The 24446-nt window shown below is 35.4% G+C and overlaps 1 protein-coding gene across 2 annotated transcripts in view; it reads right to left on the minus strand.

Moving 5' to 3' along the window:
• Window positions 1-22228, minus strand: part of LOC132198298 (mucin-12) — a 60974-nt gene extending 38746 nt beyond the window's left edge. Inside the window, exons 1-2 of one of the 2 annotated variants that reach the window (XM_059622250.1) lie at window positions 22025-22228; window positions 6790-6827 (exon numbers count right to left, since the gene is read on the minus strand). The gene's annotated coding sequence lies outside the window, so the exon portion shown is untranslated. The remainder of the gene's footprint in view (window positions 1-6789; window positions 6828-22024) is intronic. The other variant, XM_059622251.1, reaches the window with a different exon arrangement.
• Window positions 22229-24446: the final 2218 nt, after the last annotated feature.

Consider the following 24446-nt stretch of genomic DNA (forward strand, 5'->3'; position numbering starts at 1 on the left):
CACTGTAATTTATTCGAAAAGATAATACAAAGCTCCCCAGGTGATTTAATTGAACTGCAGCTTACGTCACTCATAAATGCACAGAGGTTACAAGAAATTAGTCGCGGCGATTTGCAAAGATTAATAATGCAAAGCCTTGGATTTCTCTGCGATCTGAAAATAAGAAATCTCGATCTACCGTTTTCCGTTTCACTTTTGGACAGATTCATAATTATAATGTGCCCAAATAAGGTTCGCCAAAGGTTCTCCAGCACAGCAGCACCTTCAAAGGCAAATTGCTGCGCCCTTCTCAAAGGTTGATTGAAAATGATTTTGCTATTGACCTCTGCTTTTTATTCTTTAAAATTGGAAAATGGAAATGAAACACAAGTGTATAAAAAGCAGTTTTGATTAAATATGGACCGAGTGTTGAATATTCATGCGCGCGCACTCATCTCTCGCAGTCAGTCAGTTTGCAATAAATAAAAGCGGTCGGTGTGCAGCAGATCATTATCGACACATAATTGATGTAAATTACTTGGCATAAATTCCACCCATGGCCATTTTTATTGGCTGCATCGCTTTATTGCCATTGTACTCCCAAGAGCTCTTCCTTCGCATTGTTCTCCATTCTGCTGGCCGGATTTGCATTTAATTAATTACAGCCGCTTTTTATTGATTGAAAGCGGCGCGTGGGTTTTTATTTCAAACAAATTGTCATGTGGTGGGCGCTTTCGCGTGCATTATTTTTAGCTTTTTACTTCTTTTTATGGCCGGCCGCAGCTTTATCGCGGCTTAAAATAAATACAAGTACCACACACCAAGTGCAACAGCAATAAAATGCACGGCAAAGAACAAAACATAAAATAATGGTATTTATGTGTAAATGTGCAAAGTGGCAATTTCTTGGCGTCTTAACTCTTTTAAATCTGACGTTTTTCTCTGTGCTGCTTTTCCATTCATTATTTTCGTTTAAAAAAACTATCTGCAATAAAAAAAAAATGTATATACAAAATGTTATAACGGCTAAGTAATGAAAAGCGTTTCGTTTCACTTGCACTCTTGCTAAATTCATAAAAATAAATACACTGGCTTTTCTTCGCTTAAAAGGCGTTTCTACCACAGCAGACTCACTCCGAGATAAATTATTAATAGCATAGAAGCCTGTGCTACCATAGTAATTTATAGCCTGATAAATTAATGGAGCTAGGAGCTTTGCTCTAAAGAGTGACTTGAATGAAATAACTCGCACTAATTGGGCCACTGATACGGCGTTAAAACGTCTAAAGATCAAATTGCCTTGGAAAAAAATTAAATGCCCTTTGTTAATATGTTAAAATTTATAACTTTTGCATCAGATTAAAATTAACTATTCAAAAAAGGTGAATATGTATATTATATTTTTAATACTTCCAGAACTAAAATGTCTTAAATTTTATCCGTTAGGTTTGATCCCACTGAAAATTTCTGCCTTTCTATTGTGTTTGTAGAGTCTAAATAAAAAAAACGTGGTTGGGATTATAAGCAAATTGCATGAGCAATTTTCTCAGCAAGGGAGGCTGAAGTAATTCGTAAAAATAATCAAAGTCGCTTCGTCACGATGGCAGGTGCGTTTGAATTACAAAAAATTATATGCTAATGATTCTCAAGAAGTCTCTCCGGCACCTTTTAAACACAAGTTGAAAATCTCAAGAGACGCGTCATCTTCTTCGCAGTTGCTAAGCAAGTGAAATGGTTTTTCCAGGAGTGCACAAAGGCGACTTGAGAGTTGTAAAAATTCCACTCGAAATCACACCTTTTATATTTGCATACTGCGAATGACGTAACGAGAAAAAAAAATAACCCACAAACGCTCTTTATTGAAAGTTGCTCTCGGTATATAAAAGACCAATGAGTCACCGCGCAATTTTTCACTTAGTGACTGGGAAACCTTTTACTTTGCAGAATCAAAGCGTTCCAAGACCAAAATAAAGGACGTGTTGTGTTGGCCACTCGTTGGCAGTGGGCAGTTTTTGCAACAAGCTTTTGTTTCTAGTTGTGATAAAGTGTGTACTTACTTGCGTGTTTTTGACACGCAACCGCATCGAGCATCTCTGCTGCACAGGTTGCCTAATTAGGAAAGTGGAATAAATTGCATTAAGCAATTCAATTTTTTTCCCCTTTAATTAAATTCAGCTGGACTTGGATATAGTGAATTTTGTTTTGCCACCAAAATTGGTACGGAAGTTCAGCATTCTTTTGCCAAAGAGATTGAATCTCAAGCCGAGAGTGCGGAGACAACTTTTTCTCTTTTCTGCTGAAAAAGCAGTTCACGGTCTTGTTCCCACGGACACTCTATGGTTTCTTTCCATCTGCATATTAAAACGCGTCGATTTTGATACCGAAGACTGAAAATCCAGTTTTGCAGCAAACCTTTCTTTCTCTCTTTCGCAGAGCCGCCTCATTCATTCCGCCTCTGATAGCTTCATTAATATTTACAACGCTGTTCTCAGAAGGATAAAGAGGTGGAGAATGAGACTAGATGCAGCTTTCTTTGCCGCAGCATTAAAATGCACTTAATTCATCTGATCATGATCCGGTAGACAGCAGAATTTTTTTTGGAAAATACATTTCCAGCTCTATTTTTTTCACCCACTAAAGAAAAAATATAAATCCAGACTTTGCGAAATAAATATTACACTTTTAAATATCTCAAGAAAATGCGAGTTAATTGACCGGTTCATCGATTGACGATTGGCACCATTAACCAGCCCTCAGGTGATCGCACACTGCATGCAAATAAGAGGAATACATAAAACGGGCTCTCATTTAGCTGTTGCGATAATTTATCAGCACCGCCAGCGGTTGCACAACTTGTAAACTTGCGAACGGCGAGAGATAAAAATTATCCAACTTTTCTGCATCTGGTTATACGTGTGAAGTAAAATGAGGTTTATTTATGAAGTAGAGATGCAACCCGATCTGCCACTCAATTTCAAGAATCAGTCATCACTCCAAAATTGAATTTATTCCTCGTAAGTGGGATCACCATTCATTTTTCAAGAGGAGATGTGGTTTGTGTGTGGCACTCTTTGAATTACATCACTGCTCATTTTTTTAGCTCAAGGGATTAATAAAGGGACTTTATTGCACAGACCACCTGAGCGAAAAAGGTTCTTACGGGTGGTAATCCCGAGGGTCAGATTAAATTTAATGAGTCCTTCTTTACTTCTTGATTGCATATACAAAGCGCTATCTTTCAATGCATTCATTTACCATTGAAATATACAAATTAATAATATTTTTATCGTATGTAGGAATTGATTGACGTTATTAAATTAATTCTTATATTTCAATTAAATGCTTTGTTAAATGGCCAAGTTGATGAATAAAAATTTCCCTGAACCGTTTATAGAATGAAATTTCTACATTAAATAATATTACGAATTGCAGTAAATACTATTAATTAAAATATTCAAGGAATGCTGTAAGATTTCTAAATCTCTCCGACTAATTAAGAAATTCTGTACGAAAGAAAAAATTAAAGAACAATCGATTGAGATCTTTGTCGAAAGAAACTCCAACTAATAAGAGGCAGAATTATATCAGAGGAGAGACCGCATGCATAAATCTCTTTCTTTTTTCTTTTTAATTTGCCAAGCAAGCGATTTCACGCAGAAATTGCTGAGCGAGACCAATTATCGAGTACAAGGTCGTCTCTTCTTTTTTAAATAATTTAAAGCGATTTCCTTGAAGGTTTATTGACTGTCTGCCTGGCTACCGATTTGAATCAACCAGAGAGAGATGCTTTCTTTCTTTCTTTTGCTCGTCGTGTTTCTGCGCGCAGACAACTGGTTTCTTTGCTTCATATCAGCGGAGAGGCGATAAATAATTCAGACGGCAGACGTTCCGAAGAGAGATGTTCCGGTTTTTAAAAGGGGCTCGTGCACTTTCAGAGTGAGAAGAAAATCATTGTGGCCTAATTTGTTATAATTACATAAATTTTTTGCAGACAATTCTGTAAATCACTTTTTACACTGACGTCAAATTGCTCAATCTGAGGAAGTGGAGATGTAAAAATAAAATTGCACTATGGCGTTCCGATAAAATAGGTAGAGAATGATGAGCAAATTTTGCCACACATCGTTTCCAAACTGCAAAAAAATCTCGCACTATAATCTTAGCAAGGTGATTCAGAAAATCAAAATGATCATTGTGTGTGCAAAAAACTTCTTTTCTAGTAAAAGGTAAAATTTAAGAGATCTTCTTTTAATCAACTACATAAATTATTAAGGAAAAATTTCTCCTCTATAGTGCTCACTGAAGTCATTAAAGAAACATTATCAGCATGCATGCAACAATATAAAAATTAAAATTTTAAAACGTTTCCATTTTCATAATTTTTATTAATTTCAAATATTATTTAGCTTTATTTAATATAATTAATTAAAATTAAAATTAGAGTTCCTCTATTAATTTTTTATTTTGATATTGACAAATAATTTAAAAATAAAGTTCAAATTTCAACATCAACAAAGGCTTAATTATGCTTGCTGCATTTATCATTGTCAAACCAAACGTCAAATCATGACAAAGGTAATCCATAGGCCATAGGCTTGTAACAATTAATTACAAAATAAAATTAAATATTCGTGATATTCATCGTTAATATTTAACAGTATAATTTTATTTAGATTCATTTTTGATATAAATTCACATATATAAATATTTTATTTAGCATTCACATAGACGCAAAGATGTAATCAAGTATCAAATTGTGTAATTACGCAGAATGAGTTATTTTCTTTGAATTCATCATCAGCAAAAGCTAATTAATCAGTAAAAGCTATTTTCTCTCCACTTTTAGCGAAAACCATTCGCACCAGGCTAATTGCATGGGAGCGATTTTCACTTCATTAGCGTGTTACTTTGCAAAAAGTACTAATTTATTTAGCCAGTCAGCAACCGGATCGGCGATTGATGGCGCGTCAATCACTCTCGCAGGTTGGGTGAAAAGCGGAGAGAGATCAAAAACTCGGAAGGCCTCTAATGACGGTGCATTAAAAATCTCACACCCAAGTAGTGTTTTGGCGCGGCCTCTCCACCGCAACAGAGCGGGCGGGCGACGACACAATAATAAGGAGTCGACTTCCTGACGAAGCAGTTTCCTCCTCCAACAGAGTGTGTGTGTACTTGCGGCGAAGGGTCAGCGACACCCGCGAACTCTTACATGCGACCGGTAAATAATAATTATCTGTCTGACTCGGCACAGCCATCACTAATTCGCCATTAATGCGTAGCCGACATTATTCATTCCTTCCACGGCGTTACCGCAATAACAGATGAGAGACGAGAGATGCACGCGAGAGCGGCTCAAGAAAAATAACCAATGTGGTTTATGAAAAATTAAAAAAATAAAATAAAAGAGAATTGATTTATAATGATAAGGTTTGTTTCTGCTGAAGGATTTGAACTCTCGCCAACCAGAGTTGATTAACCTGCCATTAAATTTAATTTATTTTTAAACAATGACTGCACTAAGCGTCGAAATAAATATCTTAATCAAAGCGAATGCTACTTATGAAAATGCAAATGCGGGGCATAATTGGCTCAATTGTGTGAGCGTATACAATGATTGTAATCAACGCGATTGTAACTTGCGATGAGAATGGGAAACTGCGGCTTTGACGGATCGCATAGGTCTCGGATACAAAGGCAGACGGGATTCAGACATCAACCTGATATAGAGCAATGAGGTCTGCTCTTGACCCTGCCGAGAAAGCGATACGCCATCGCTGAAATTGTATTTTAATCCCTTTGAAAATATATTTAATGGCATGCACGTGTGCATATATAGAAAAAACTGCAATGCCCGTGCTAAATATTGGTTTTCATATAAAAAAAATGATGATTAAAATTAAGATTAGCCGAAATTAGTTTTCTTAAGAGTTTAAAAATCAAACATTTGGAATTGAAATTGTTATTTAGTTAAAAGCGTTAGAGGAAAATACTATAAATTAATCAGGGATAAAAGATAAGTTTAAAATTGAAATATTATTGAAAAACAAATATTTTTATAAATACAATTCAAATAAAACTTGTAGTAAAATAATATTGAATGTATATATGGATGATGCATTTGGGCAGAGAATGCCCGGTGATACATTTACAAACACAATTTGCAACTAAAATATAGTACATGCTTATTTTTTTAATTTTTTTTGTAAAATGTTAACTTAAATTTTTCAAAGCTGCACATATTAATTATGCTATTGAATTTTTTCAAAGTTTTTTCCTTTGTCAGTTATGCAATTCAATGGATGACCTGTTTAAAAGCGAGAAGATGATCTATTCAATTCAATTCATGTTCATTTTGACATTACTCTAAAATATTGCACTCGTTTTTCTTTTGTACGAACCGAGGTCACCGTTGAACGGCACCTATATCGAGAGTGATTTCAAGCTGCTCTATATAACAAAAATCGTGTAATCCAACGAGCACCATAAATTACTCCATAAGGTATGTTGTGTTCGTGTGTGTGCACGGCTTCTCAATCGACACGGCTTTAAAACCGACACACACGTATACGCCTCACTCAGAACAATCAATAAAATATTGCGATCTGCCGCCGCGACTCTTACCTAACTCGCAGGTCAGTTTGGCCGGGCTCATAAACAGGCCAATAAAACCATTGAAAGTGCAATTCGTGCTCAGCCAACTCATTAAAACTCGTTTTCTCTATAGCTGTCTGTATGAGCAATCGCCTTGGCGGAAATTAAATGGAAATTACTTAAAGTCACGGATTAACATTAAATAGAAAATTGACTTACATCTTTAGTGAACTTGCTTCAGTCACCGGTGTATTTTCCTGAAAAATCAAACGAAAAATATTAAAAATATTTTTCCGATTTATAGTAAAATTAAAAATAATTAAATATTATTGGTAAAATAACAAAATGTGTGTCATTATAACAGGACCGATATGCTACGCCAGGATGTTTTGAAACACAGTTCGGAATCAATTAATCCTGGGTCTTTAAAGTTTGGGCTTCCTTGTCTGTTTGAAATGAGTGGCGTCATTTCGGAGATGTTAAACGCGCTATTCTAAGAACGAGATAAGAGGTAAGTAGCACCGTTTGTGCCAGGCGTGCTTCCAAAAAAGTGCACGAACCCACATTTGTTCGCTGCCAGAAACAGACACAGCACTTCTTATATAAAGTCTCGAACACTCGGATTTTGTTTACATGGCAGCTTCTTGTTGTTTAGAAGCGCATTCAGATAATCTGTGAGAATTAAACCTTTTCAGGACTTGACCAAGGAGCGTCAAAATTGAAAAGGATTAGGAAAGCGTTGCAAGTTGTAAATGAAAACAAAGAGAGACTTTTCTCAAACGGTAAGATGGCCCCTGAACTTACTTTTGGTTCTTCAAAAAAGGTGCCTTTAAAATGAGGAAATGCTTAAAATCATGATATTTAATGAAAATAGAAACTGGAATTCAATCATTTTAAATTTGTCTCTTTTTAATTGAATAGGAAAATGAGAAAATTATAAAAAAATATTAAATGTTATAATTTGTGATTGTAATAATCAGTGATCCACTTTTCCTATGCAAATTGATGCAATTAAGGCATGCACAATTTGCTTTGAACGTTATATGTTTTACTGATGGAGGTCATCCTATGCAAAACATGCTCCAAAGTGAGCGTAATACTTTAATTAACACGCGCGGGAATTATGCAACACGCCAGAGGTATGTGCTTTTCCGAAGGCGAACGCCTCAATGAGCACACTCGAGTTCAACGTGCATATTAATTATTCTCCGTTTTCAGCGCGCAGGATCAGAGATCAAGTGCTGCCGATAAATCGCGCGCACCTCGACAAAGTGTTTCACGTAATTTTCATTATATCCACACGTGCTATGCAGCAGAGAAGTCTTCGTCGTCGAGGTCTTTGCAAATAAAATTGACAGTCCTTTCGCCCCGATTCGAAAGTAAAATCACTAAACAGCTGACGCGTGGAAAATAAAACAACACGCTGTGTTTTGACGCACGTTAAATTCGGTTCGGGCACAAACAAAGGTGGAGTGACACAACTTTGCTGATTGTGCAAAAAAAATAAAACGAAAAGGCGCAGATCGAGTCAAACACGATTTTTTACTTGTGACACTCACAGCAGGTAATTTTGAACAATCGAGACTAAAAAGGTTGAGCGCAAATTGTCAATGTCGTGTCTAATCGCGATTTTAAATTTCGTGTGCAGTGGGAAGGCTGAATTTTGGGATTGTTTATAAAAATGTTCTCAAAGCTTCAATCAAAAAATATCAAAAATTAATTCTTAATAAATAAATAAACATTTATTATTTGATGTGAGACAAATAATGGTTTAATTATCATTGGAAGGGTAAATAAATTTGTTATTTATGGCAAATCAGTTTCACGCCCGGCAGCAGAGAAAATTTAGCAAAAGAGGCGCGACGCATGTTTAGACGCTGATCATTCACATATTCTCTTCCCAAATAAGCCGCAGGAATTCAAATCATAATAATCACACCCGGGCAATTTAATGGCACTCCACACAAAGCGTAAAAATCAGAGAGCCATAATTTCCTTAACCTTGATCTTGTTTCCCAAACGTGAAATGAGAGAGAGACGAATTCGATTTGGAGAACAGGAAATGCGCCGGTTTCTACGAATCTGCGTGAATTTGTGCAAATTGGAGAACCGAAATTTGGAGAAAGTGCGCGCTGGATAAATAAGAGGCTGCCGAAAAGTGGCAAATATCACAATTTCGGTGTAAAAGGCATTTTGCGAATTTATAAAAATCAATTCTCTCCTCCTTTCTTGCAATTTCTCCGAAATCTGAGCAGCAAAGAAAGTGCAGCACTTTCGACAAAAACCGGTGCCGTGAGTGGCCAAATGCAGTCAGCCAGCATGAAAGAAACCAAAGGACCGACCGGCGGAGATAGTCAAATTTTTTTGTCATCAGTTGTGGGAGGAGAGACTGGCGCGATAAATAATTGAGACCTACAGCGCTGGGTTCGTGACATGCAATTGTTGTTTGCTCGCCTCTGGACAGCTTTTGGTCCACTTTTCTCTGCTGCTGCAGATCCAGCATAATAATAGAGACCGCCTGCCATCTACATCTTTTTTCTGCACGCCACGCACCAATCCTTCCTTTCCCCGGCTGACGAACCCTTTCGGAGACGCTTGTTTTGAACTCATCGCTGCTGCTGCGAGATTTCTCTCCTCTTCGTGCATGATTACAACTTTGACGAGAAATTACCGGCTGCTTTTTATGGTCACCAAAGTGGTGTTTACCACGCGGGACCATGTCAATAGAATAGATTTGTCTGCAAATGTAGACCAGCAAAATAATTGCGAAACGAAAGTTCTTCCTTTTTGGGAATAAAAGCAGTTGGAGTATGTTTGGCCTTGAACGTCACTTGATTATCATTTCCCAGAAATATGTGGTATAAAAAATTCAAACAAATAAATTAATTAATGTGTCGGCTAATAATGAAATTATTATAACGTTGAGATAATTATAATAATAAAACTTTATTTGCTTATGTGTATGAATCGTTTTAAATTAATTTATTGCAATACTTCAGTAATATATTTTTAATGTGAATTGCTAATTTTGTGGTATCAAAACATTAAAAGCCAATATTATTTTCCAATTAGTGAATACCTCGGTCTTATAAAAATTCAACTGTTTGACTTCATTAAATTTTGTTCATTTCAGTTGGTTTTTGTAAATTAATTACCTGTATAGTAAATTCATTTTTCATCATTTTCAGGGTTATTTTTAAATTTGAATCTGATATTAAAAATTCGTCACAAAACTGGAATTTATCAGTCGACTCTCACCACTGACGTCATCGTGACATTGAAAAGCAGCAGCCCTGGAAAAGGTGCTTCCGCTGCATTTTCCGCTGTCAAAGTCACTGTCAATGCCACTTTCCAGTGAAAAAGCGTGTGCTGCTTTAAAATCGGCTTCAGAGCTTGGAGAGCAAAAATCTCTTCACGGACAACGTTGCCATCGCAGCTTTTTATTGTTGTGATAGGCAACCTGCTGGAGGAGAGGGATACATATTGTTATTGGCCTCCTCACTGACACACAGAATGAGGGTTGCTGACAAAAAATATTATGCTTTAGCTGTGGGAGAAAATGCACTACGGCTCGTCGTGCATTATAAGAATATAGCCTTGGGGGTTTTCCTCAGCATCTTTTCTACAGACCAGGAGTCGTTTTGTGCCTAAGAAAAATTGGCCCCACGTTTAACAAAATATAATCAGCTGAATTTTCCAAACAATTTAGTCTGCTGCTGAATTAAAACGCGCTCCTCTCTATTCAACGTCAGCAATGCAGAAACTTTCGCACCTCCTCTCAATATAATCTCATCAATTTTCAAATTAAAAGATATCATCTGTTCGCCACAATAGGAAAAAAAATCGTATGGAACGCCCTGCGCCGGTTGTTACACTTTCGTTGGCACGGAGAATGTTTTAATTGAGGAATTAGCAGAGGCGATTCCCACACGGCTGCAGTCGGAAGTTATAAAGTTTGCCACGAATTTTGCTCAAGCCTCGTCCCATGACAAAGGACATGAATAACAGCCGGTTATTCCCTCGCTTCGTAATCGACTTGGCCACAAATAATTTGAGAAAAAGGCAGAGCAACGTTTCATTTATGCCTTATTAAGACCATCCTCAATTATAAAATTAATTAATTTAGAATTGAATTTTTCAGGACAGTCTGCTCTCACGAGAGTGTGAATATTTCAGATTTAATTTTTGTAGTGATTAAATATCTTCATGAGATCAATTAAACTTCAAGTAAAATTCTGAGTTAATCATTATTAATTAATTAATTCCAGCCTTTCTCAAGTGTGAAGGAAAAGGCTGGAGATTACATGGAGTTACGCATTAGATTATGCAACTGCACTTCTTGCTGCGGGAAAAACAATGTTTAATTTGACGAGAGAGCAATCTGTACAGCGTGAAGCAACCCGCTGCTGTCCGACTCGTTCAGCCGAGAGTGACATCAAAAATGCTCGAGGTGTTGCTTTATTTATTTGATCTTGTCAGGTGCCTACAAGTCGGAAAACAAGAGTGATAGAGTGCAATATGCCCTGAGCTGGAATATATCAATGAAAGCTGTGGCTACGACTTTCATGTTAAGCAAGTTCGTCTGCCCTTGAGTAAATACTAAATAATACAATTTTGACGCCGTGAAATAATGTTTTATTTATTTCGAGCGAAGGAGAATGAGAGGCGTCACTGACCACGCAGAATAATGGGCAAAGAAGTGCTGCCGGCGAAGGATTAAATACGAGAAAAGGGGCTTGTGAGAGATGGACGGACAGGATAATTACTTGTGGACCAGCGTAATGGAAGGTTTCGGAATGCAACCGAACAGTGGAGGAAATGATGACGGGCATTCACCGACAGTTGCACATAAAGGAGCCTTTGAAATGCATTAATTTTATGACATGAATATTCTGTGGCATCATTCCTTGACCAAAAATATGTTGTCTCGGTTAAGAAGTTATGGAGGATGAATTTAATCCATTATGTCAGAATCACGGCAATGTAAAAAAATCCTCTCTTGAAAGTGTTTTTAGAATAAAGTTTTTTTAAATTATTAATTGGATAATTTTTATAACTTCAATGAAGGGTTTTATAATTGTTATAAGAGAGTTACTTCCCAAAACTAGAGACGAGATCTTTCTACGTGAGAGTGAAATTGTGACTCCTAGAAAGTCGGCTAGACGCAAATTAAAACGTCGCAGCATTCGGCATTGGGTCGTAATTAGAGACACGGGCCGCTAATTAAATTTCGGCCTGGGACGAGATGCACATAATGACGGGAGAGCAGGCAAGAAAGCCTCCAGAGAAGGAGATAAGAAGAAATCTCTGCCATATTCAGCAGTGTTGCAGGAGTATTACGTCGTTAACCTTAATTTTTCATAAACGTGATGTTCTCGTATCTGCAGAGGGCCAAAGAAACTTCACTTGCAACACAAAATTTTTTTTATCATGTGTACGAATGCGAGTTTATTTTGCAATTGCATCACAATGAGCACAGCAGAAAAGGAAAAGAAGTGGAGCGTCGTGCTGTCGATTCACCGGACGCCTTTTGTGCTCGAATAAATATTATATATCAAAAGCAGCGGCATCCAATATTTTAACAACTTAATCAACAATGTGGATCGGACGAGGCTAAAACGCGAGAAATTCATAATGTGCATGACCGTGTAGGAAATATGAAATGAATGGCGCGTTCTGGCTCTTTCTCCGCGCGAGCTTTCTTCGTGTGCATCCGTTTAGGTCGAGCCGAGAACTTTTGCATTATTTTTTTGTCCCCACGTTGACATTATAAATTTTCTGGAAACGACGAGTTTTTGCTCGAAGCTGTTTATTTAATTACAAATTAAACGAGCTAAACGTTTAGTGAATTTTTGGACCTGTCATTTAATTTGCAGCGTCCAAGGGCGAAAATGTACCTGCTCAATATCACGTAGGCCCTCGGCATTTCATTGTGAGTTATTTTTAAAAAGCGAGACTTGAATGAGCGCAAAGCGAGTAATTTATGGGCCAAGCGTTCACAGGCGAATGCAGGAAGAGGGAAACTTCTAAAAGTCCTCCATAATATTTTTTTTCCAAATTCCATATTTATATATTTTCCACCTATAATTCTATCAAGGAAGTTTTGATAGGAAATCATTTCAAAATATTACAGTATTTAATGCTTCAATAAGAATTTACTGCATAAAATCAATAGTAAACCTTTTCAGGTTTTTTATTAACATTTATGATATAATTTATGTTATTTAATTTTTTTTAAATGGAAATGAAGAAGTTAATTTTTATATCCTCATTAAATGGTATAATTCATTTTAAAATATTTAGAAACAAATTATAGAAAACTATGCATGAAAATTATCCCCAATTTTTAAACTAAAATGTTAATTTATCTTGCAGTTATTTTAGATACTTTGAATTAAGCTAACAAAGACCAGATTTCGCAGCGCATTCATCACGATGGCCATCTGGAGTTGTGAACCATGAAGTGCGGGGCAAGCCAAATACACTCTGGAGTCAGAAGCATTTTCTTGTCCCGCCGATATCACCGCAGAGCCATCTTCGATTAACAAGAAAGTCACGCCCTTTCATTACACAGGCCAATTTTTTGCCTGCCATTACAATCGAAAGAAATTGCAATTTATTTGGCAGCATGTCTGAGCTACGGTCCGATCGAGAGTGCGAGAGACATAAATTTGACCGCCTGCCTTACATCTGATGGCCACTCAAGCGTGCACCGCCAGATAAAAAGGACCGATGAAAATAGCAGCGAAATAATAATGTGGCAAATGAATAATGCGCACGTGAATAAAAGAGATGTGAAAAGCCGCCAAATGAGAGCGAGCGTATTCGGTGAAAAAGATGCGACCGCACACCGTTCGAGTGATGCGCCGATCGAAAAGTGTTTGCTGGGAAAATAAACAGAATTAACCATTATTCTTTTAGACCGTGAAAATTTTGAGATCTGGGCTAAGAAAGCTAAAAACTATTGCCTATTGGTCTACTTTTTATTACATCTGTCAGCACTAAACAGGGGAGAAAAATTGTAAAATATTGGAGAAAAAAAATATTTTCACCCAAATTAATGATTATATGGAAAAGTTTGAAGTGATTCAACTAACTTCAAAATTATGTCTAAGAAATGGTGATCTACTGAGATTTTTATTAATTTATTCCATAATTTTTTCAAAAGGACAAAAATAATTTTTAGCTGTCCATTTAAAAGAAAATAATTTTAAATAAATTTAAATTGATTTATGTAGAATTTATATAAAAAATTTTGTAGTACTTCATAAATTTTTTAGAGGGAAATTCTTAAGCAGCATCCATGCCAAAAAATAATTGTACCCTAAATCATAAAATTAGCATTTTAAAGCTGCAATTTGCGATGAAACTAATAAATATTAGCGTAAGCATAATACAGATTTTAAATTTTATGGCAGACAGATTTGCATTGAGAGTGAGTGAAATTTGCCCCCGAAACCGTACAAAGCACAAAAGATCAAGTTTCGAGCTCTGCCTCGAGGTGGATTTTGCGTTTGACACATTCATAAAACGGATAAAGGTGCAGCTGAAATTGAATTAGCGCGCCGGAGAAATTAGCGCAATAAAACGGTCGCTGGTGATGGATTATTGGCATATTTTCGAGGTGATTGGAAAGCTCTAGAGGAGAATAAAAGACCGATCAGCCTCTGGTCGTGTTTCTCCACGTGCTCGGACACAAAAAGAACAATCAGAACTGCTGCTGGGCTCCGTTTTTGTGCTTGTGTAATTATTCTTCAATCTCATTAAAATCACAATTGATTTATTAAACGCGGGGGCAAAATTAATTAACAAGAAGAAGAATTTGACTTTCTCTAATATTAATATATAAAATAAATTCCAGCCGTTGTGTTTTAGGATTAGCGCGCGAAAATAATGAATTATGCTCGGAGACAAAGGGATATAATGATCTGATTGAGAGATAATTCGTGATAAGAAATTAATTGGAGCCGCGGGCTGGGAAAATTGTCCCGTTTTGCAGCCAAATATATCTCGTGGCTGATAGCGAAGGAGATCTTTGACCCTTGTGCGCGCCTCTCGACAAAAGTGAGTGGAGCATGAGAGGCAAATGTGCACACAAGCTCATTATAATATTATTATTTCTGCATGCGTCTCTTGCCGAGTGCATCGCTCGTCGCTGAGCAAACACAAAAATGGAAGGTAAAAAATAACAAAACAAACTGAGAATGTCATTTGATCTCTCACAAAAGTGACATTAATTGTAAGAATTTAAACCTATTAATTCGTTTTAACTTTCAAATTTCTATCATCTGAAAATTTGAAATAAAATAAGATTATACATTTAGCCAATTTTATCTCCATCTTGAAAAATAAATATGCAAATATGATTCAACATTATGTTTACGTAAATTATAATATATTTTTCTTGTTAATTTGATAGTACAGACTATTGTAATTAATTGAATTTCCATAATTAATATTTCCAAGCAAATGCAACAAACACAAAATTTTCCATTTATAAACTTTATTTTATTTTTAATGATAACTAGTTTATTCATGGTGATTTGAATTTAAAGTCGGCTTTTCCTCATTGGGTTTTATGTACTCACAAAACGCATCAAGGAAAAGCCCACTTTAAATCAACCCTCGATCGTGAAATTCTTCCACAAATGTATTTGATTTAATTTTTTTTTTAATATTGAAACAAATATGAAGAAAGCACTTGCATTAAGACAAAATCTTCTGATAAAGAAATCCGCTCAAAAATCCTCACTATAGCCAAATTCACTCAATTGGTCACGGCGAATTGGAGAGCGTCGTCGTTCCCACGCGATACGGATTTCAAATTTATTTTCCAGCCCAAGATCAACATGACGCAACCGCTCATGGGAATATCATGCATGCATGTATTGCGTTTAATCCGCGGAAATGTTGTCCGGCATTACATCTTTCAGGTGCTCCAAAGGTGCAGCTCTTTCCATGCTTATATCAAAATTCTATAAGCTCCGTTTAATCTGCTGTGTAAATTGAAACTGCCACTTTTGCCGGCTTAGTTGAGGTGCCTGCCGAGGATAATTTATTCACACGGGTGCAAATGCGATAGATAACCCATAAAACTAACTCTGCGTGGCGTTCTGTGCACTTCCTGATTCTTGTCTCGCGAACACTTTGTGAATGCAGCGAACTGCACATCAAGACGTGCCTCATCACATGTGCGCGGCGATGCACTCTTTGTTGAGAAAGAACAGTCAACTATGTCAAGGATTGCTTTTCTCGTAACGGATCTTCAGATAAGGGCTTTCAGTTTTCAATTTCTAATTATAAAAAAGGTGATAAAATTAAACGAACAAAATTTAGCAAAATTTTTTCTTTCACTGAATTTTAAGAAGAATTTTGTACTGCGCACAAGAAAGTCTTTTTCATTTCCAATAAGTTATTAAAAAACTGAAACCTTTTTTCAATTTGTTTTCACAATAATGTTAAAATAAAGCGTTTAGTCAAAAGTTGATTTAATTTCAATCCAATCTCTTCATGATAAATTGTAACAAAAATAGTTTGTTTATTTATCTGTCGCAGATAAAGGAGAGAGCAAATAATTGGAAAAGAGGAGTGATTTCTTTTTGTATTATTTATTTTCCTCGTCTCGTGTTTGCAATATGATATTAATCCCCTGCTCCATTGCAGCACGTTTCCGACGCACTGCTCTATTTAGTTGTGCCAATAGAGAATAATATTCTTCTTTTAGATATAGCATGTCAACACCGAGGAGAGATTGCTCTCTCGCGTTTTATTTTCTCGCCACGGGCCGAGTTGTGTTTTGTGTGTGTTACTTGTGACAATAAAACGCTGCTTGCTTTTATTATTTTATTGTTTTATGCTCGGCTAATAAAAAACCGCTACGAACAAATCCCGGAGCTGCCGGCGAGACGCAAAAATGTCTTCAGCTGATGGACCGCTTTTTATCTCTCAAAACCATAATGGAACTTCAATTAAAAGGCGCTCGAAAGCTTTTTCCGCGTTAGAAAATAAATATATATGAGACGTGGCGTGTTCAAATGTAGAATTGCGTGTGTTAAAATCATTCGATTTCTCCCCTTGAGCTTCAATTGTTGAGTGCAAGCCTGGAAGCTGCAATAAAGTCACGCCGGGTTAGTCAATCCACGCCCGTCATTTGTCCTTTTTTGTTTCTGTTAATGTGAAACAAACGAAACCAGCACATACGACGATGCACTTTGGAGGAATGGTTTCCTCTTGTTCGAGAAGGAAAAGTGTGATTATCAGCCGAGGGGGGTGCTTCCAGGCATGAAAAATAAATTCCCACCACCTCCCCCAGGTGCATGCGAGCTTCCTTTCTGATTTTAGTGATATCAAAAGCAGAATGCAATTAGTGAGCTTGGAAGAGTTCAAGAGAACAGGCAAATTTAATAAAAATAAAATGCAATACCAAGCAAAATAAATGTATAAAATTGATATTCCTCTCTACATTTCGGTGTAACTTTTAATTTTTTATTTATTTAGATTTTTGATACTAACAAAAGTGATTTATTTTTGCTGATGACTCCTCCACTGTTTCGTTTCCTTTTCGTGCTGTTCAAACAAGCTTCTTCCATTAAAAAACAAAAAGTACACTCGCACTCATCGTCTAATTGGCCGAGTCAAGGATGACGATAATTTTTCAGCCTGACATTTTGTCACCGCGAGAATTGCGCAATCACCCGCTTCTAGGTGGACGCAAGTAATAAATTCATAATAAAAACTTGAGTTATTTGTTCTCCCGGCGAGCTCGACACGTCTCTAACAGCTCATTAAATCAGGATGAAAATCGGCGTCAGACTGCAGCGTCGCCACTTATGCAACTGCGTGCACCGAGACAGCACGTTTTCATGCATATGTCTTTTTACATCGGCCACGTCCCGCACCTGCTGCTGTGCAACAAGTAAAAGTGATATTGTTTGTATATAACAATTTGTTATGATATGATAAACAGGACGGGCCAGGATATTTCAGAGAAAAATCCACGCATTCAAGTCTCCACAAGAATTTGACCTAACAAGGAAACCGCAACATTGCAAAACATAAACTTTTTTTAACTTTGAGAAATATTTTTCTAAATAAAATAAAAACCCTCGAATAAATCCAAACTTTTAATCCACACCAGGATTAAATAAATTTATTTAATCTTCAATTTTAAAAATTTGATTTTTGCTCTTTTGATGAAATATGATTTTAGTTTCTATTAGGTACTTGAAGTTGTTGTTGTGGAACCTTTAGGCACTCAAGGTGTTCATTTTTAATAAATTAAAAACCGGCTTTCTCAATGAAGATGAGCAAGTTAATTGTTTAGCCGACTTTTTGTATCATGCAGAAGCAATATTTGTATTTCATCTAAAAGTTTATAATGCTTTTCTGTTATAAAATTAAAATATAAAAATCGCTTTTTTTATCAACGAAACGTGAAAAATAATTCAGCAGCCTTAAGAGATCTATATTTCCGAGACAAAATAAATGGATAATGATTTGATAACCTTTTCTAAAATCAAGAACCACGGGGCAGATGCATCGCGCAGAGAGTTCCGTTATCGGATTCACTTTTGCGGTTCCCATATAAATTACCTGCCAGCAATTATCGCAGTTGCCTCCGGCTACGAAATAATAAGGATCGGTTGTTGCAAAAAGAAGCTGCCCGCTGTCAAAACAGAGAGAAGATGCTTTCGATGGCACGAGTGGCAAATTGCTGGTGCTGCCGGGACCATTATCGTCAGTTGCATACTTTCTCCCAACAAAAGCACCGCGCGGCTGATCGCCTTTATCCTTTTTTTTCTCGTCCCTTATACGCATGGCCAGAGAGGGAATTTTGTCAAATTATTTTAAAATGCTCTCACTCGACGACCTTTTATGGACGAAATTGCGCGGCCTGGAAAAAGTTGGCAAAGTGAGAAAGAAAGAGAGAGAGATGCGCGCATGGGAATGCAAAATGCAGCCACTTTTGTGTTCCGAGACATGATTTGAGATGATGACTCTTCTCAAATGCTGGAATAGTCTGCGCCATCATGTTCGTTTCACAAAAATAATATCTTATTTATAAAGTACGCGGAAATATGATCATTTATGATAACGAAATTGCAATTTATGAAAGTTCTACACGTGGTGTCAACATGGAAAGTTTTAATTTTAATAAGTATTAATCATCAGCAAAAATTTAGAGAAAAATATAATTATGTAACCTTTGTAAATTCTGTTGTTAAAAAGGCAAAATAATATAAAATTAAGCTGATTTGTGCCCAATATATCCTGAATGGCATTTTTTTTTATTGAAAAAAGGTTGGAATTCAAGGTTCTAGTACTGATGCTACCAAGGAAATTCAATTTTTTTTTGGTTTTAAAATATTTAAAAAACAAAAGTCCAGATAAATTTGCAATTATATTTTAATGCAAAGTGAATTTACAGAAATTATTATTTCAGATATATATAAATCATTAATATTATCAGGTATTTAACGCACAGTTCCAGACTCTACTGCTCATTTGCATGCGCATAGAAATAAATCATAGAAATAAATTATTCCTTTCACAGACGTGTAGAATATACGTATTTTATGCCTTGTAATCACATTATCAACTCAAATATGGAAAAATTTCTCCTCTTCTAATGGTCCAAACAGAATAATAAATCCACATGCAGCAGAGAGCGACAACTCAATTATCGTCTCGATTTGTTCTCCGAAAAAGGCAAACAGAGAAAAGTCTCTTTCTCGAATAAGAGGAAATTATTTACTCATTTCCTGCATAAAAGTGCTGCAGGCAAACTTATTAATTCATAAGCACGCGCCTTCCTTCTTTTATCTGGTCAGCGAATGTAACAAATGATAATAAATATGTGCATAAACAATGCGATGGTCACGATTAGAAACTTTGCAGGGCCAAAAACCATCGATCTGTTTCGCCGGCGTGTGCTTTACTCTCCAGTTCGATGGATGAAAAATTACTCTCTCCGAGCCGCCTATTTGGTTGTCACTTAACACCAATTTATGGCCGGCAGCTTTTGTTTTTTACCTCTCAAAGGTCAGCTTTCAAACTAACTACCTGCAATAGCTTTTCAAACACATATATGCACGCGCTTTTAGCAGGGAAACTCCACCGTTCCGACACGACGGTTTTTTATTTGCGATCATTTTCATAATTGTATAATTCATGCTGGCGCTTCGCAGCTTTCGAAAGAAATTGGGGAAAACGCCCACACCGACAGCACGCTTTTTTGCATTGGACAATAAGTGAAGCCGCTGTGAATTTCTCCAATTCCTAATTTTATGAATGTGAGAATGCGGTCAGTTTTAAATTTAATTAAAGAAGTTAGGAAAATAAAATGAACGGTTATATTAATAATGCACATTGTTATTTAATATGGTAAAATAATTATAATTAAACCTTAATTAAGAGATATTTCTGTTTTTAAATAAATCTGACTAATTTGTAATCAATAAATATTGTAATTTTAAAGTTATTTAAATTAACAAATACGTGCGTTAATAATTATATTGTATTTTTTTAAGTATATAAGAAGCAATAAAAATTAAAAACTTTAAGAATTTCAAGAATTTTTTTCAAAATATAACAATTTTTACCTTAATTATAAAATACACATCACAGTTGAATATTAAAATTTTCATATTTTTTAGGTCATTAATCGCGACTCTCTGTGGCGAGCCTTCTTTGATGCCTTTTTGCTCATGTCGGCGCAAAATAATAAGTACTCATGTAATTAAATTGGGTCGAAATCATTAGCCAACAAGAGCCTAGCGAATTTCGCCACGACGAGCAAAAAACAGCAAAACTTTGGAGGCTGCACGCTTTTGGACGAAATCGCGCTAATTGCCGTGGTTTCCTTAATTAATTAATCCGCAGCACGTCTCTCTATTCTTTCGTGTCCACGGTGTGCGCTCTCTTTGTGCGGCGCATCATCTCTCCGCCGATTTTTCTGTCCCAAAAGTGAAGGTCGCGCGCGCACTTTTTTTGCGAGCGACAACGAGAATTAGAGCACGTGACGCCGAACAAAACGTCGTAAATTTATGTATTGACAACAGGTGTTTTGCTGCCGCGAAATGTTTGAGCAGGTGCAGCCTTTGGTGCCATTTCTTCTGCTTGACAAAACTCGATAGACCATGAGAAATTATTGGAAATTTTGACGGAAAAAATGGGAAGTTCAATCTAAAGAGATAATTTTTTAATTGAAATATCTAGTAATTTGATGCTAATAATAATAATAAAAAAATCTCAAGTAAACCTCAAAATATTAAAAAAAAAAAATTAATGATAAACATTGGAGTATTAAAAAATTAAATTTATAATAATTTTAATTAATAAATTATGTGATTAATTTAAAAAAATAACAAATTTATATTATTTCTAAAACAACTTATGTACATTAACTTTATAAGTTAATTTCTTTTAGCACATTAAATTGCCTATCAGTCAATTTAAAATAAAAAATGATAATAATTTATTAAATTAAATTCACGGAAAATAATTCAGTAACCCTTTTGAATTGCTTTCCCATAAACAATGAATGTATAATTTTATTTCATTGATTGCAGGTCTAGGCAGATCTAGAAAATAACTTAGGACCAATTTTACTATTTTTATAGCCCATTTTCAATTTGAAACGCATCAATTTAAAAATTAGCATCAAAAATAGTTATTTCATCCAACCGGTTTTGTAATGCAGGTCAATGAGAGGTGAAACGGGAACTTTTTCATATAATTAGGCTCCTAATAAAATTGCTGGTACCCTGATACGAAACAACCGTCTAGCGATGATAACCATAAACTGCGAATCGATCGGCGGCTCAATTAACTCTCAGGCCACCACCTTTGGCCCACCGACGTTTAATTTGTTTTAATTTCCAATTACGCCGGCTGCAGGTGCACCTGCACGTGCAAATAAATGCGTACTTATAATTTATGTCGGTGGTGACCTCTCGCTCGCATAACATTGACCTCTCATTCATTACGAGCTGAACCCTCAGAGATCTGCATTTGTTACGGCGGAAAAACGATATAAACGTCGCTCATTAAATCATTTGAACGCTGCTAAATGACTGAGAAAATGAGTACCGGAAAGGTTTCATCATTTAATCGAATGATTGTTGAATTTTAAAATAGTTTTCATTAAATAATGGATAATTTTATAAGCTGATTAATTTTGAGTATTATGAACTTTAATGATGCTGTGAATAAAATAATAAAACATTATTTTATATCAAAATATATTATTAAAATATTAATTTATATTATTGTATTATTTATATTAAAATATTATTTTATTTTACATTAAATTTGTCATAAAAAACTTCGATTATGTAAATATTTTTGAAATTAAATTGTTTAGAATTTAGAATCAAGTTCTATTTTTGCTAGAATTATTATGTCATATGCATCGAGCCTTCAGAGCAAGGAAAAATATAATAAATAATCTTACCGATTTGGCGGTAAATCTGTCTTCTCCTCGGTGCTCAAATTCCAGGAGCTGCACTCCAAGGGTGAAGGGTTGTTCAGAACAAGTAGAGCGATCCCGTCGCCAACTCGACTCTCTCACAGCGACTCAGCTGTTTTCGGCGCCAACCTCAGCTGAAGTTTCGCCCTGAGCGTTGAATTCGACTGAATGTTATGTACCTTGTGAAGCAACTGCCGTCAGCCCATGCCTCAATTTTCTGGGTAATTGTGTTTCTGTGCGCGACGCTCGCGGGCCGAAAATCAATCCTGCAGAGCCACCTAGCGGAATAGTCAAAGACTAGAGGCCTTAAAATTCAAGTTAAAATTGGTTCCAAAATTTGACAAAAACTTTTTAATTAATCATTTTTTTGGCAACAAGTATTTTTTAATAAATCTTCTTTACTTTAAAAATTAGTGCCATAAACATTATTTTTATTTATATTTCATTAAAAATAAAAAAATATTTTTATATTATAGCATAATGTAAATTATTTTAAGGATAATGTTTATGAAATTGACGTTTTACTATCAAATATTTTTTATTTCATGTAATAATAATTATGATATTATTACTCTCACAGAATAATTAAATATAATCGTTTTTTTTTTAAATAAATATTTTGAAATGCATAAATTGAAAAATAATTAAATATTTCTCGGGAGTTTTATCGAAATGAAAATCTGTTTGTATTTATTCACAAAGTTGATGCTATATTCACATAAAACAGTTACAACTAAGCTTTCTTACTTGACTACAATATTGTATAATAGTTCTAAAATACTACCTCAATATGTATGCACTATGCAAATCCATTTCATTGGTGTACAATCAACTGAACATTAAATTCCACGTTCAAAATCAAATTGGCGTTATACAATAAACAAAATATTAAAAAATGACTTGCATTACAAAGTATGGCCATTTTTGTATTTAACATAAATATAAAAAGAGGACGATAAGAAAACGCTGGTCTAACAGGTTTGGTAGAAAAATGCAAAAAATGCAAATCTTGAATTTGAAGATTCGTGTGTGCCGGAAATGAGAAATTTTTGGCTCTACTGGTAACCTCTCTCTTAAGTTTAGATTTTTACTCTTTTGGAACAATACAAATGGGATATATAATAATAATTGCCATAATTATTTTAAATTTTTGTCATTCGATAATATCATCAGCATAGCAGTATTATTCAATTTGTCAACTTGAGTGTCAAAAATATATATACATTCAATATTATATCAAGGGGATAATTTTTTTTTAATTTCTGCATCATCATTTTCTTTTTCATTTGTTTCTCATATAAGTAATCGTCAGCATATATCTCGTCGAAGTCAAGAGATAATTTTTTTAAAGAGTTGTACTATTTTCAAAACTACTCGTTCCATTCATTTATGAATTTAATGCCAGCTTTGTAACTTTCACAAGACGTGTCCCAAGTTATGTTTTGCCCTTAAATACGTTACTGTCTTTTTGAGAAATAATTTAAGCTTTATGTGAAAAGGGAAGATCATTGGAAAAGTTTTAAAATGGATGATGACTGCTATAGGGGGACATCGCAAAACCGCACCGGGTTTTTGAAGGCAGGCAAATATTTTGTTATGATGTATGAATGTGTGTTGTGTGTGTATTTGATAAAGTGGATAAACCTACACAGCTACGAACATTTACGCTGCGAGAGAAGGGGCAGGAGACTGCAGGGACGAGTATCATTGTTTCAATTAATTAATCCACACAATCTGCGGTTCATTCAGGTTATTGGCACTTTATATTATTACATCGTTAAGAGCTACGGAATTTCCACTCAAGTCGCGAAGGGACAGATTTCCATTTTTTTTCAATGCTCTTTTTGCATAATCGTGGGATTTCGAGAAAAATAAATCGGTCGTTTTTCAACTTTTCCTATTTCGTTAATAAATCACCCACACGATTTCAAATTGCTTTTGGTTTCCATAATTATTCTTCTTTAACATTAAATACAATAATTGAATTTTTCATCGTCAACTTGTTCAAAAAAATAATTATCATTTATCTTTCCTCTCAATTAAGTGAGCACTACTTTTGTTTTCATCTTGCAATATCTCATAGGTTAAATAGCAATAAATTTTCTTTCTTTCTCCACGGTTGAATACTTTGTAGGGTGGGGGTTCGTGGGGCATCTATACTTTTGCAGGGGTACATTTTGATGTTGTCATCATCATCGTAATCATCATCAAAAATCAGTTCTGTTGGTAAGGTAGTTGAAATTTACCACATAATTCCTATATCTTAATATAGAGCAATAGAATTTTCGCCGCGCGGCCACGGCGTCTCTCAGCATTTTCTTCAATATATTATTATTCTGGATAAAATGATAATCAACTAATGGTACGCGATAAATTACACACAGACACTTGTCACAAGACACGAAAA

The sequence above is a fragment of the Neocloeon triangulifer genome, unplaced genomic scaffold, assembly GCF_031216515.1.
Source record: "Neocloeon triangulifer isolate White Clay Creek 2 clone unplaced genomic scaffold, ASM3121651v1 ptg000012l, whole genome shotgun sequence".
Lineage (NCBI taxonomy): Eukaryota > Metazoa > Arthropoda > Insecta > Ephemeroptera > Baetidae > Neocloeon > Neocloeon triangulifer.